This window comes from Sorex fumeus, unplaced genomic scaffold, assembly GCF_029834395.1.
Source record: "Sorex fumeus unplaced genomic scaffold, SorFum_2.1 ptg000063l, whole genome shotgun sequence".
Taxonomy (NCBI): Eukaryota; Metazoa; Chordata; class Mammalia; order Eulipotyphla; family Soricidae; genus Sorex; species Sorex fumeus.
The window spans coordinates 50,316,548-50,329,858 of NW_026606120.1; the positions used below are offsets into that span (position 1 = coordinate 50,316,548).

A 13,311-nucleotide genomic window follows, 5' to 3' on the forward strand; every position below is an offset into this window, starting at 1 on the left:
ACAGAAAGTTGGGTTAGATATTTGATTGTATATCCAGTTAGAATATTAAATTCAAAGGCTCTTACAATGATATTGATCCACTACTGGTGTGTGAGTGTGTGTGTGTGTGTGTGTGTGGTTTGTCAGGAATTGAACCCAGATCTCATGCATACAAAACATGCACTTCACCACTGAGCTACATCTCTGGCCCTCAAATCAGTGGTTGCCAGTTTTTTCTTTGTTTGTTTGCAGTTCCAAGGATTCACCAAGGCCTAATGCATACAAATGCTGGATGTATAAGCAGTATCTCCAGTGCTCATATATAGGTCTTCCCCTGCTTCTCCCTGCCAAAACAAAACAAACCCAGCCAAATAAAAAACAGGTGTCAAATCTGGGCCTCACATGACAAGCAGACACTAATTCACTGAGAAACCTCCCCAGCCCACTATTGATTTTAAGCTAGTTATAAAAAAGTGAATAAAACAAAACAAATAAAAGGTCTTTTTGTGTGTGAGCATATTTTATTTTTCTTATGTGTGATTTAAATTGTTTTTATTCAGTAAGAAAATAATGGGTGTATTTTAGTATTTATAGTAGAGATGCTTTAAAGAGTGTATAATACTTTATAGATGCTCTATAAATTAAGAACCAGAAGGTTATTGTTTGCAAAATTGTTTTGAAGCCTTTGGAGATCCTTTTCCTCTTGAATTCTGAGCTTGATTATCAGTTTTTTGAAAGTTGAATTACTGATAAGGACAGTAAGTTTATGTGGAACTCACTTTTCCCACAGACAAATGCTATTGTAAGTACTAAGTTCTCCTCATAACCATTTCCTTAAAAATGTGTTTAACCCATATTGATTTTGAACTCAATAAGAACTTTTAGTCTATTAAAAAAATCTATTTTTATTTTCGTAGCAGTCTTAAACTTTAAGAAAGGCTACAAGTAAAGCACAAAGAATATTTTCCTGATCCATTTGAGTGTAGGCAGCTGCTATGATTTATGCCTTATTTCCTCTGCATACTCACTGTCTTTCCTACAAATTAAAACATACTATTACATTACTCACAATACATTTCTCAAATCAGAAAATTAGCATTGGTACGTTACTACTACCACCATCTTAATTCCTTTCTCCCATTCATGTTTTGCCAATGTCACAATGTTCTTTTTCACTAAGAGGATCAAGTGTCTGGGCCAGAGAGATGGTAGAGGAGTAAGGTGTTTGCCTTACTCACATACAGCAGATCCCAGTTCTAATCCCTGGTATCACATATTGCTTCTCAAATGCTGCCAGGAGCACAAAGCCAGGAATAGCCCTTGAGCATTGCCAGGTGTGACTCAAGATATTGAAAACCAAAAAATAAGAAACACAGGACTGAAGAGAAAGCCCAGCAGGGAGGGTGCTTGCCTTGCATGTCCCCAGCACCACATACGGTTTCCTGAGCACTTCTAGAAGTGCTGAGCATCACTGGGTATTGCCAAAAATCCCCCAAAATAGAATGATCAAGTCCAGAATCACCTAAGTAGCTGTCATATCTCTTTTTGCCCCTTTCATTCTAGATTGATATTTTCTTAGTGATCTTGACACTTTTGAAGAATGTATCATCTGATTATTTTATAGACTCTTCCTCAGTTTAGTTTTGTATAGTATTTCCTTGTGATTTATATTCTGTGTTTTATAGGAATATCTCAGAAACAGTACTTTTTCCCCCCCATTATTTCTTACAAGGTGGCACAGTATTGATCCCAAATTTATAGGGAAAAAAAGTTACTCACCACTACCTCTCCTCTGGAAGTTGTTTGCAGCTCTGGGATTGCAGGCAGCACTGTGCTCCAACAAGCAGAACTGCCAGGATCACACCTCACATAAATGATGGTAAATGGCGGTATCACTGTATCACTGTCCTCCCGTTCATCGATTTGCTGGAGTGAGCCCAGTAACACTGTGAGACTTGTTGTTACTGTGTTTGGCATATGGAATACATCACTGGTAGCTTGCCAGGCTTTGCCGTGTGGGCGAGATACGAGTCTCGGTAGCTGGGCTCTCCGAGAGGGACGGAGGAATCGAACTCGGATTGGCCATGTTGGCTGCGTGCAAGGCATACGCCCTACCGCTGTGCTATTTGAGCCGCACACAGTAGAGTTCAGAGGTTGTTCCCAGAGGTGCTCAGGGGACCATCTGGTGCCAGAGATCATACCGGGGCCTCTTGTATGCAAAGCATGTGTTCATCCTGTTAGCTATCTCTCTAGCCCACTGACCTCTTTCTGGATATCTTCCTTATCCTGTCTTCATTCTGATACCCTGTATAACCTTCTCTCCTATAGACATCCTTTTCACCTTGAATATCCTGTGACTCATTGATCTCTTCACGGTAATCTCAATTTACCTCATCCTTCACCTTCCACAGATGGACCTGCCCTTCACCTGTTCAAGCACCATTTTCTCTATGTGACATGTGGATTTTATCTACACCCTGCTTTGATTCCTACATCCACCTTCCCTTCCCTTCCCCAGCAACACACATACCATGCACATATATACACATGCAGGCACAAATTCATATTGACCTTGCTCCTTCCCTCTCAATGGCATTTGTAATGAATTATACTGATGGGAAGGGAAAGGAGGGAATAAGATGATCCAAATACATGTTTGACAGAAACAAATCTTGGGTTTGGTTCTTAACAGCGTATCTGGAGAATCTAGAAAAGGCATTAGAGAGTCTGCTTTTGGAGCTTCCTTTGTGGTTAAGGCTACTATTATAAATAGGTTCTTTATGAATCAGAGGCTTTTATGTGAAAAAACTAAGTTCAGAATAGTAAGAAGGGAAGAAACTAAAGGCAAGATGTTTTGGGGGAAGGATTATATTAGAATTCTGGTTTGGTTTTATGCTATTTTTTTGTCCCATGTCTGTGTTACTATATTAAGATTATACTTAAAAATTTAATTTTTGTTCTATGAACTCAGTAATAAATTCCAGAATATTATCACAGTCTTTCCCTATCTTTTGTATATTATCTATTTATCCATATACTATGTAATTTATGTAGTGAAACTTCCCGTGGAGTACCCAATATGCCAAATACCAGTAACAATGATGGGTCTCATTCTCCTAAAGAGCCTTGAATATAATCTCAGGGCTAGGATGGAGACGACGTTACTGGGGCCTGCTCGAGGCAATCGACGAATAACAGGATGATTTGTGATTTGTGATTTTGTGTAGTGAAAAAGACTTTGTTAGTTTACCTTTTGCTTTGTCAGAGTACTAATAACTTTGGAGTAATGGGTTTGATGTTCAAATTGTGTGTGCTTGTGTATTGAACCCAGGGCCTCACTTATATGAGGTGTGTGCTCTACTGCTGAGCCATATTCCTGGCTCTTCTAGTGTTTTTTTTTTTTTTTTTTTAAAAAACAAGTTAAAATGAATGTAAACTTAAAAAAAAAGTTCATTTGGTGTCAGATTAGACACTCCAATTGAAGTTCACTTTGAAAAGTGGTAATAATATAACTATTTGAAGCATTTTTTGTTTATTTGCTACTCTGTATCTAAAGTGAATATGCATTTTGATTCACAGCATATATTTTTTCCTAAGGCTCTCCATCCAGGATTTGTTTTTTAGCATTTTCTTTATATGAAAACTTTTGCTAAATGAATTTGAATAGCATCTCCACCCCTATACTGGTCTGATGATCTGAGAGACCATTTAGAAACTCGTTTAGATGTACACGGGGCAAAGAATTTGGCCTATGACCTTTGAAGAATTTTTTGCGTGCAACTCAAAACAGATAATCCATTGTTCATAGTACTGTGCCTAATGTTATGCCTTCTTTTGCTAAATTTTCTATTTGCTGATATCTTTATCTTAAGTAGTAAACAGTGTGTTAATATAGATAATAATAAAAAGATGGCAGTTTTTCCTCATGTAGTTTAGATTCTCCATTTGTGTTAAAATTTACAAAGATGTATGTGAGATGGCATGAAATGTTTAAAATACATTATTTTTCAATCAAAACATAGAGCATCACAAAAATAGTAAAGGAAAAATCATTTTTACCTCTTCGATACTTTTTTCTTTTAATTTTTTTCAGTTTTTTTATTAAAAAAATAACCTCTAAGGTTTAATGGCACCCCTAAAATGATAGACAGTTTAGATCCAGAGAGATGGTATAGTGAATAAGCTGTTTGCTTTACATGTAGCTTACTGGGGGCGGGGAAGGGGAGTTAGACTTCCAGCACCACATATGGTCCCCTGAGTCATGCTGCCAAGAGTGATCCTTGAGTACAGACCCCGGAGTAAACCCTAAGTACAGCTGGGCGTGGCCCAAATACTAAACCAAACCAAAAAAACACAGTTTAGTAAACCAACATTACCTCAAAGCACCCAAAATCCTCTTTAGGCATAATCATGTGTTCCAATAGTACTTTATTTTGGGAAAACATAGACTATCACAAAAATGATATAACTTTACTTTGCTCTTCTAATTTTTCTTTCTTTCTTTTTTTTTTTTTTTTGATCTGCGTGCTTTTGGGAATTGAATCCTGGACCTCACACATGTAAGACTTGAGTGTCAGGAATTTATGATAGGGTCTTGTGGGTAGTTAGGTCTGTACTGTGGGGAAGCTGGAGCTGAAGAATCCCTTCCAATGACTTCTTCAGTTATATGTCTGTCACCCCAGAGCTTTTTGACCTCTCTTTCTATATGGCATCTTATTTTTCAAAATAACTATATAGCCTGAAGATTTCTTACGGGATGGTAGTCTCAGCATATTCACACATATTTTTTTCCTGGCCTTCCAACTGGTGCTTAGGAGGCCTGGAGGATTCCTTCTCAGTGATTTTTGGTCAACCATATGACACGTCAGTGTAAGGAAATGAGGATGTGGAGGCTACTTGAACCCTAAGGTCCTAGGGATTGCCCAGCTGGTGGTGCTTAAGACCTCCATCTGATGGTGGTTGGGGACTCTCAGTAGTGTGATGTGCAGGTCCCAGCGATGTGCAGGGGATCACATGTTGCTGGGAATTGACCTGGGTTAGGCTGCATGCAAGACATGTGCCTGTCTTTCCTTCCCCAGAATTATCACACTTTTAGATAGCTGCTGTTTTCCAGGAGGCTGGAAAGAAAAATTGTCAGACCTTTTTTTTTTTTTTTTTCCCCTTTTTGGGTCACATCCAGTGATGCACAGGGGTTACTCCTGGTTCATCACTCAGGAATTACTCTTGGTGGTGCTGAGGGGGAGGGGCATATGGGATGCTGGGAATCGAACTCAGGTCGGCCACGTGCAAGGCAAACGCCTTACTTGCTATACTTGCTTATTGCTCAAGCTCCTGTCAGACTATTTTGACAATGTAATTGGCACAGTTTTCCTCTTACCATATTATATTGGTCAGAATAGTCAAAAAAGAGCTAGATGTGAGAAAACGGGTAAAGACTACAGTTCTTTACCCCTTTGTTGTAGGAATGGTAAGGTCTTCCTTCAGGAGAGCCTATGGGATGAGAGACACTGTGACCATATTTGGAAAATACAAATCTGCCGCATCATCAAACTCAAAATAAATCAAATCTCCTAACATGATTCATAGAGCTTTTCACGATCTTTTCCCTACCTCTGCTTCTCTCTCTAATCTCTTTTTTCAGTTCCCTTTGGTTTAGACTCTTCTCGGCATTGACGGTGCTATTTTACCATTCTATTAACATATCCATTTTACTTGTTATAACTGTCTCAAATATTTAAAATAAACTTAAAATTATTGGGTAAGCAATATGGTTGTAATAGTGTTAATATTTATAGTATTGTTATATAGTTACTCCATCTTACCATCACCAAAATGCCAGTGACTCTCCCCTATTGTCCTTAATGTCATCCTTTGTCAGATCTTCATTTTCCCTAATGTATCCCCTAACTATTAGATAATTTTTAAATCCAAGACCAAGGATTTGTCATTGTTTTGTACTGCTTATTCCTTTGTTTTATTCATCTGTATTCCACAGACCGATGAGATGATAATGTATTTATTTTTCTCCTATTGCGAATGTTCTTTAAATTTTAATTCATAAGGGAGAAGGTGGATGAGGGTGTTTGGGGCCACACCCAGTAGTGCCCAGGAGTGACCTCTGTTGTTTCTCTGGGGGACGGTAGTGGTGGTGGTGGGATGGACAGTCTGAATTGAGATTGGTCAAGGTTAGTATAAGACAAGCATCTTACTCCCTGTACTATCTCTCCAGTCCTTTCCTGGCTTTTCTCATTATCTTAACTCATTGAGGTCTCCATTTAAATATCACATTTCCAGAGATCTTTCCTTGATACTGTATCTGATAAAATCTTGGTCATGTACTCTCCTACTCTTGCTTTTTAAAAACATAGATGTTAGTGCCTGGGCTGTTTTCTTCCCTGTTTGACATCTGAATTAGTTGATAAATAGACATACTGTAGAGGATTGGTGGTAGTGTGTGCTGTGTGATGTGAGATGATTGTGAAGTTAAGAGACCTACATGGACCTACTAAGTATAGTCAGGAATTAGGCAGACTTACCCACCGTGGCTGTATTTTATATTCCACTCCTCTCTGAAAGGCCTAGTCAATTCTTGACGTAGTCACATAGAGAAATATTCTTGTATTCTGTTAAAAGCCTGTTCCCATGTAAAGAAAGGTGGAACTGAGTTGTGCATGTGGAATTATAATTTTCACTTTTATCAGCATGAATAAAGGGGGATGAAATAGAAGGGAATGGAAGTGTCGAAGATAACTCTCAGATGTCTGACATGAGAAAATGTGGTATTTATTAAGATAAAAAAATTATAAATTTTTAGGAATATTAACTTTGATCTCTTACAGAATATACATGTGGAGATGTCAGATACTCATGTAGATAATAATTTGAAAATATAGATTTAGTAGTATTCTGTTCTCTGTAACACACTCCCTTAAACATAGTAATTTAAAACCACACAAAACGTGTGTGAATCAGGAATGTTGGCATTGGTTAGCTGGTTTCTCTGCTTAGGTTCTCATGATGCTGACCTCAAGGTTTTGGTCAGGGCTATGATAGCATCTGAGGGTTGGATTCTTTTTCTAGCTCACTGATTATTGGTAAAATTTATATTCTTAGGCTTAGATTAGAGGTCTGTAGCTCCTCGATATGGTTTGGTAGAAGCTTCCTATCAGGTGGCATTTCTGACAGCAGAGTATAAGCAACAGAAGGCATTTCTGCTGCTTCAGATCTCATGGTCCGTCTGGTTGGAACTGGCTCTTTCAAGACAATCTCCCTTTTGGTTAACACACAGTTAATTAGGGCCCTTCATGGTATCTGCAAAACACCTTTTTTCTACCATACAGCCTAATCAGTCACAAAGGGGATATCCTGTCATATTTGTAAGTTCTTCTTACTCTCAAGGGAGATTAAGTAGGTAGTTTACACCCAGGAGTGGAATTTATCATTTTAATACACACAGGGGCTACTAAATAGAAAAGAGGGACTTTATTGTCAATGAAACAAGTTTATTTATTCCCTTCTTTTCATCCCCCACTATTCAGAGTGATAAAAATGAGAACAGCTTCAAAGAGAAGGAGTTGGGGGTCTGGTTTTATGCCTAGCACAGATAGAGCATGATATCTAATAGTTTATTTTAGTAGATTTTCAGGAAATTCATATATATATATTCATGAGGGATAATGGTGAGCATGCTTAATTAAGGAACATAAAATAAACATATCTCGCATGTACACAAAATGACACGTTCTGTCCAGCCAGCAGTCTGGGACCTTACCAGAGCAGAAGTGTTCAAAAAGTTTCTCTTTGACCCCCATCTGAGCCAATAGAGTGCAGCGGGACAGCAGGGAGAGATAGCACACCCTACAGGATACAAGATGCAGGCTAATATGTCTCAGCTTTTCCATACTCCAAAGAGTTCTTCTGAATTCATGTTTTGTTTTATTTTTGAAACACACCAACTATGCTCAGTGCTTACTTCTGGCTCTGCATTCGGGGGTCATTCCTGGCGGTGCTTCGGGAACTATATGGAATGCCGGAATCAAACCCGGGTTGGCTATGTGCAAGGTGACAAGCACCATATCCACATCCACCCACCTTCTGAATTTTTTTTGGGTAAAGTTGCAAAAATTTTTGACAGATTCTTGGACTATCTTGATTTATCAAGCAGTTATCTTGGTCTGACTATCTTGTCAGATAGAATAGCCAAAATGAGTACATGAGAGTGGCCCAGTAAGATCTAACTTCATCCAGGGAGAAGAAAAGCAGGATTAAGGGAGAATTTCAGAATTATTTGTACCTGTAAGTACACAAAGGTCTTTGCTGCTAGATGTCACATGGTAGATACTCAATAAAGGTTTCTTGGAGTCCACCCCTGAGCTTAAAAAGATTAAGATATATTTTACATGCAGCATTATTCACCCTTTTAAGTGTAGTCTGTGTTTTCTTTTTTTGTTGTGGTAATAAAATATATACAGGAAAGTTACCATCTTAACTATTTTTACCCCTTTAAATATAGTTTGAGTATCCATTTTTTGTTGTGGTGGTAAAATGTACATAGAAAAGTTACCATTTTAACTATATTTACCCCTTTAAGTATGGTCTGAATTTTCTTTTTTTTGTTGTTGTTGTTGTGATAAAATATACATAGAAAATTTAACGTCTCTCTTTTTTTATTCACACCCAGCAGTACTCAGGGTTTACTCCTTACTCTGTGCTCAAGGCATCCATCACTCTTGGTGGGGCTCAGAGGAGCATATGGGATGCTGGGGATGGATGCTGGTCGAGTTATATGCAAAGCAAAAGCCCTTCTTGCTGTACTATCTCTCCAGCCCACATTTAAACTATTTTTTAGTGTACACTTAGTATTATTAAATGCATCCATGTTGACTCTGCACCTGTTAAACAGTAGTTCGCCTGTCTGCCTTCCCAGTTTTGGGCACTACCATCACGATTTCTGTCTTTTCATCTTGCCTAAGCATTTCCTGTCCTGTTCTGTCCTCCTGTTGTTCATCAATTTGCTTGAGTGGGCACCTTTAACGTCTCACAACAAATTGTGAGACTTATTGTTACTGTTTTTGGCATATCGAATATGTCATGGGTATCTTGCCAGGCTCTGCCATGCGGGCAAGATACTCTCAGTAGCTTGCCAGACTCTCCGAGTGGGGCGTAGGAATGGAACCCGAGTCAGCTGCATGCAAGGCAAATGCCCTACCCGCTGTGCTATTCTCTAGTCCACTAAGCATTTCATATTAAGGAAATCAGTCATACAGTATTTGCCTGTTTTTGTGACTGGCTTATTTCCTTCATATAATCTCCTCAGGGCTCATCTATGTTGTAGCAGATTACAGAATTTCCTTCCTTAGGCTGAGTAATAATCCATTGAACCTTACTTTTTATTAATCCATTGAATAATTCATTTTGCTTTTCCTTTTTCTTGTCCTTCTACTGATAGACATTTGGGTTGACACCATATTTAAGCTATTATGAAAGTGCTGCTATGAGCATAGGTGTCCATATATTTCTCCGACTGCTGCTTTTAGTTCTTTTGGCAGTATACTCAGACTTGGAATTTCTGGATCATATGGTTATTCTGTTTAATTATTTTCACAGGAACACTTACAGTGACTGCCATACTTTACTAAGCCTGCACAAGGGCTACAATTCATATCTGTGCTAACACCTTTTGGCTTTTGCTTTTTTTTTTTTTCCCCAGTGGTAGAGCCATTCTAATGAGCTGGTATCTCATTGTAGTTTTGATTTGTATGCTTTTTCTGTAGCACTGTCCTCCCATTGTTTATCAGTCTGCTCGAGCGGGCCCTGTAACATCTTCATTGTGAGACTTGTTGTTACTGTTTTTGGCATATTGAATACGACATAGGTAGCTCGCCAGGCTTTGCGTGCGGGATGCTCTTGGTAGCTTGCTGTGCTCTCCAAGTAGAACGAAGGATTTGAACCTGGGTTGGCTGTGTGCAAGGCAAACGCCCTACCCGCTGTACTATTGCTCCAGCCCCTCTCCTAAGAGTTTTATTGCTTGGGTTCTTCCATTTTGAGTTAATTTTTATGTTTGTTGTTAGTTACTAATTCAGTATCATTCACTGCATGTGGATAGCTAACTTTCCTAGTGTTGTCTGTTAAATAGACTGACCTTTCCCCCTTAAGTGGTCATGGCATATGTGTTCTGATTATTTTATTTTGGTCATCGGGGCTCTTCAAAATTCATTCCTGAATTTTTCCTTTTGTGATATGCTGGGGTCATATCTTTGATTCGGCTTGCACAATTAGTTCTGGCACTAATGATGATCCTCGCACAACCAGAGATCACAGTAGGTGGTGATATGAAGCCATTTCAGGGATTAAACTCAGTGGCTTCACACCTGCCTTGCACTCAACCACTGAGTTCTGAGTACCTCCTGAGTCCACTCTGCCTCGGTTCTTCCTGAGTCTCTCTCTCTCTCTCTCTCTCTCTCTCTCTCTCTCTCTCTCTCTCTCTCTTTACAGGCACACACTTAGTAGTGCTCAGGATTTATTCCTAGCTCTGTGCTTAGGATCACTCCTGGGGGCTTAGCGGACCATAGCGGGTGCCAGGGATCAAACCTGTGTTGGCTGTCTAGGTGCAAGGCAGTGCCCTAACTGCTGTACTGTTTTCTCCTGAATCTTTTTTTGTCTTAACCCTTCGCTAGTTGTTTACTCTCTGACTTCTGCAGTCTGGCAAAGATATTCTAGATTCATTATGGCCTTTTTGCCACAGAGACAGTATTAGCCATTTTCTTTTTTAAATTTTTTAAGATTAAGAAGTTTTATTAAATTATTCATGACTTAAATGATTCATCTAGCAAGTAGAAAGGTACTGAATGAGGTTGCACAAAATGGAAGTTTTTTATAGTTAGAAAGATGAGGTAAGGTCTTAAGCAAAAAAAAAAAAGAATTGAGTTGGAGAGATAATACAGGAGATAAGGGGCTTGCCTTGCAAGTGGCAGTTTTGGTTTGATTTCCCAGTATCAAATAATGTCAGATGTCACTCCTAAGCACCCAGCCAGGATTTGCCATTGAGCACCTTCAGGTGTGACCCATAAACCAAAAAGAAAAAAAAGAATTACTTTCAACCAAGACACTTTGCATACCTCATCTGTACTGATAGAAATTCTGAAAAGATCACTTCAGATTTTCACTTTTGTTAGGCCGGAGAAATAGTACAGGGGTTAAGTAACTTTCTTTGCATGCAACTGATAGTTTGAGCCCCAGTAGTGACCCGTGAATATAGGGCCAGGAGTAAGCTCTGAGCATCACAGTAGGTGGTGCTCTCCATCCTTCTCTCCATCCTTCCCCCTCATGTAAAATAAAATAGGAGCCTGAGAGATGGTACAGGGGTTAAGGTTCTTGCATGTGACCAACCAAAGTTCAGTTCCTGGTACCACAGATGGTTCTTCAAGCTTGACTAGTAATGATCCCTTAGCATCCCTGGTGTGACCTCCCTTAAAAAATTTCTACCCCAGGAAGACAAACTTTGATTAGGCTAAATAGTAAGTCGCTGTGTCATTTGGCACAATGACTTCATTTTGGATGCCTTCCTTTCCTTCCTTCCCTCTTTATAAGATAAGATGTTTCACAACAGATTCCATATTATTGTTTTATATTTGCAATGATTCTATGCCACACCCACCACCTGCATGTCAGAAACCTTTCACCACTGTCCCAGGGTCCTTCTTTGTGCCCTCTACCTCACCTTGCAGCCTAAGTTCAAAGTTCTGTTAGCAGTATCTCGGGGCTTGTTTCCATATGGATTGTCTATTTCTTCACGTTGTTTCTTTATACTCCACATATGAGTGAGATCATGCAGTATTTGTCTTGTTCTTTCTGACTCACTTCACTGTTAACTTCCAGTTAAAGCTAACTTAGAGTGAACTGCAAGATTGCATCGCTTTTTTTGTAGTCAAGTAATATTTCTTTGTGTATATATTATGCAATTTCATTGTAGACTCATCTGCTGGCTCTTGGGTTTCCCGTTGTTTGTTACTTTCTGAGGCACTCTTCTTCACTTTTATTGGGAAAAATAGTAGCATTTCAGATCCACAATTGGGTGAGGTGTTTTATTACTATGGAGTTAGTCATTGTCAATTTTCTCCTGGTTCCTTTATTCTTTTTATCTTTAGCATATACACAACTCACTAGGAATGTATAATCATTTAAATATTTAATATTTATTAAATAAATAACATTTATTTAAATAGGTAAAGGTAAAGGCCCTCCCGTTGATCGTTGATTTGCTCAAGCGGGCCCAGTAACGTCTCCATTGGAGACTTTGTTAAATAATATTTAAAATCTGAGAATGATTTCTCTTTTGGGGATGCCATTAAAAATTAGATGTACATTTCTGTTCATTACCTTATATTTTCGAATTATAGATTTACTTAAGTAAAAATTCTATTTAAATTTTATGATTTTATCTTTTCTTATAACCATATGGTATTGTATTCCATTGTGTGTATGTACCACAGTTTCTTTATCTCACCATCTGATCTTGGATGCTTGGATTGTTTTCAGATTTTGGCCATTGTGAATAGTGCTGCAGTGAACATAAGAGTGCAGATGCGGGGGTGGGACACATATGGTGGTGCTGAGGGCTTTCTCCTGCCTCCGTGCTCAGGGATCACTTCTGGCAGTGCTTGGGGACCATTTAGAATGCTGGGGATCAAATCTCTGTCAGCTGTGTGCAGCGCAAGCACCTCACCAGCTATTGTCTCTGCCCCTAAGTTTTGTCACTTGTGTGTAAACATTTTCTGCTTTGATTCCTATTAACAGAAGATCAGTCTTACTGAAATAAAATACCTTTTGTTATTAGTAATTTTGGGTCAGATTATTCTGGATTAAATAAGCAGTTTTCCCCTTACATAATTTTAAGTTTTTAAAGAAGTACTCAGCAAAATGTTTTGAATTCTAGTGCCTAATACTCAACGCTATTCCATTGGTTTGGTTCTCTTCTTTAGAATTTCTGTTAAACTGTGTTATATATTATTTGCCTGTAATGTCTGTCACTTTGTAGTAAATCTTCATTATCTTAGTTTTCCTTTTTTGGGGGAGGAGTTGGTTTTGGGGTCATACTTAAAAATCCCTCCTCTATTCTAAAAATGTGTCCTTTAATATATTTTTTTTCTTTTTGGGTCACACCTGGTGATGCACAAAGGTGACTCCTGGATCTTCACTCAGGAATTACTCCTGGCGGTACTCAGGGGACCATATGGGATGCTGGGAATCAAACTTGGGTCGGCCCGTGCAAGGCAAACACCCTACCTGCTGTACTATCACTCCAGCTCCTATTTAGTATTTCTTTATTGTTAA

The 13,311-nt window shown here is 38.8% G+C and overlaps 1 protein-coding gene across 9 annotated transcripts in view; it reads left to right on the plus strand.

Annotated features, from left to right (window-relative positions):
- NF1 (neurofibromin 1) overlaps positions 1 to 13,311 on the plus strand; it is a 300,188-nt gene that overhangs the window by 43,393 nt on the left and 243,484 nt on the right. The window lies entirely within an intron of this gene.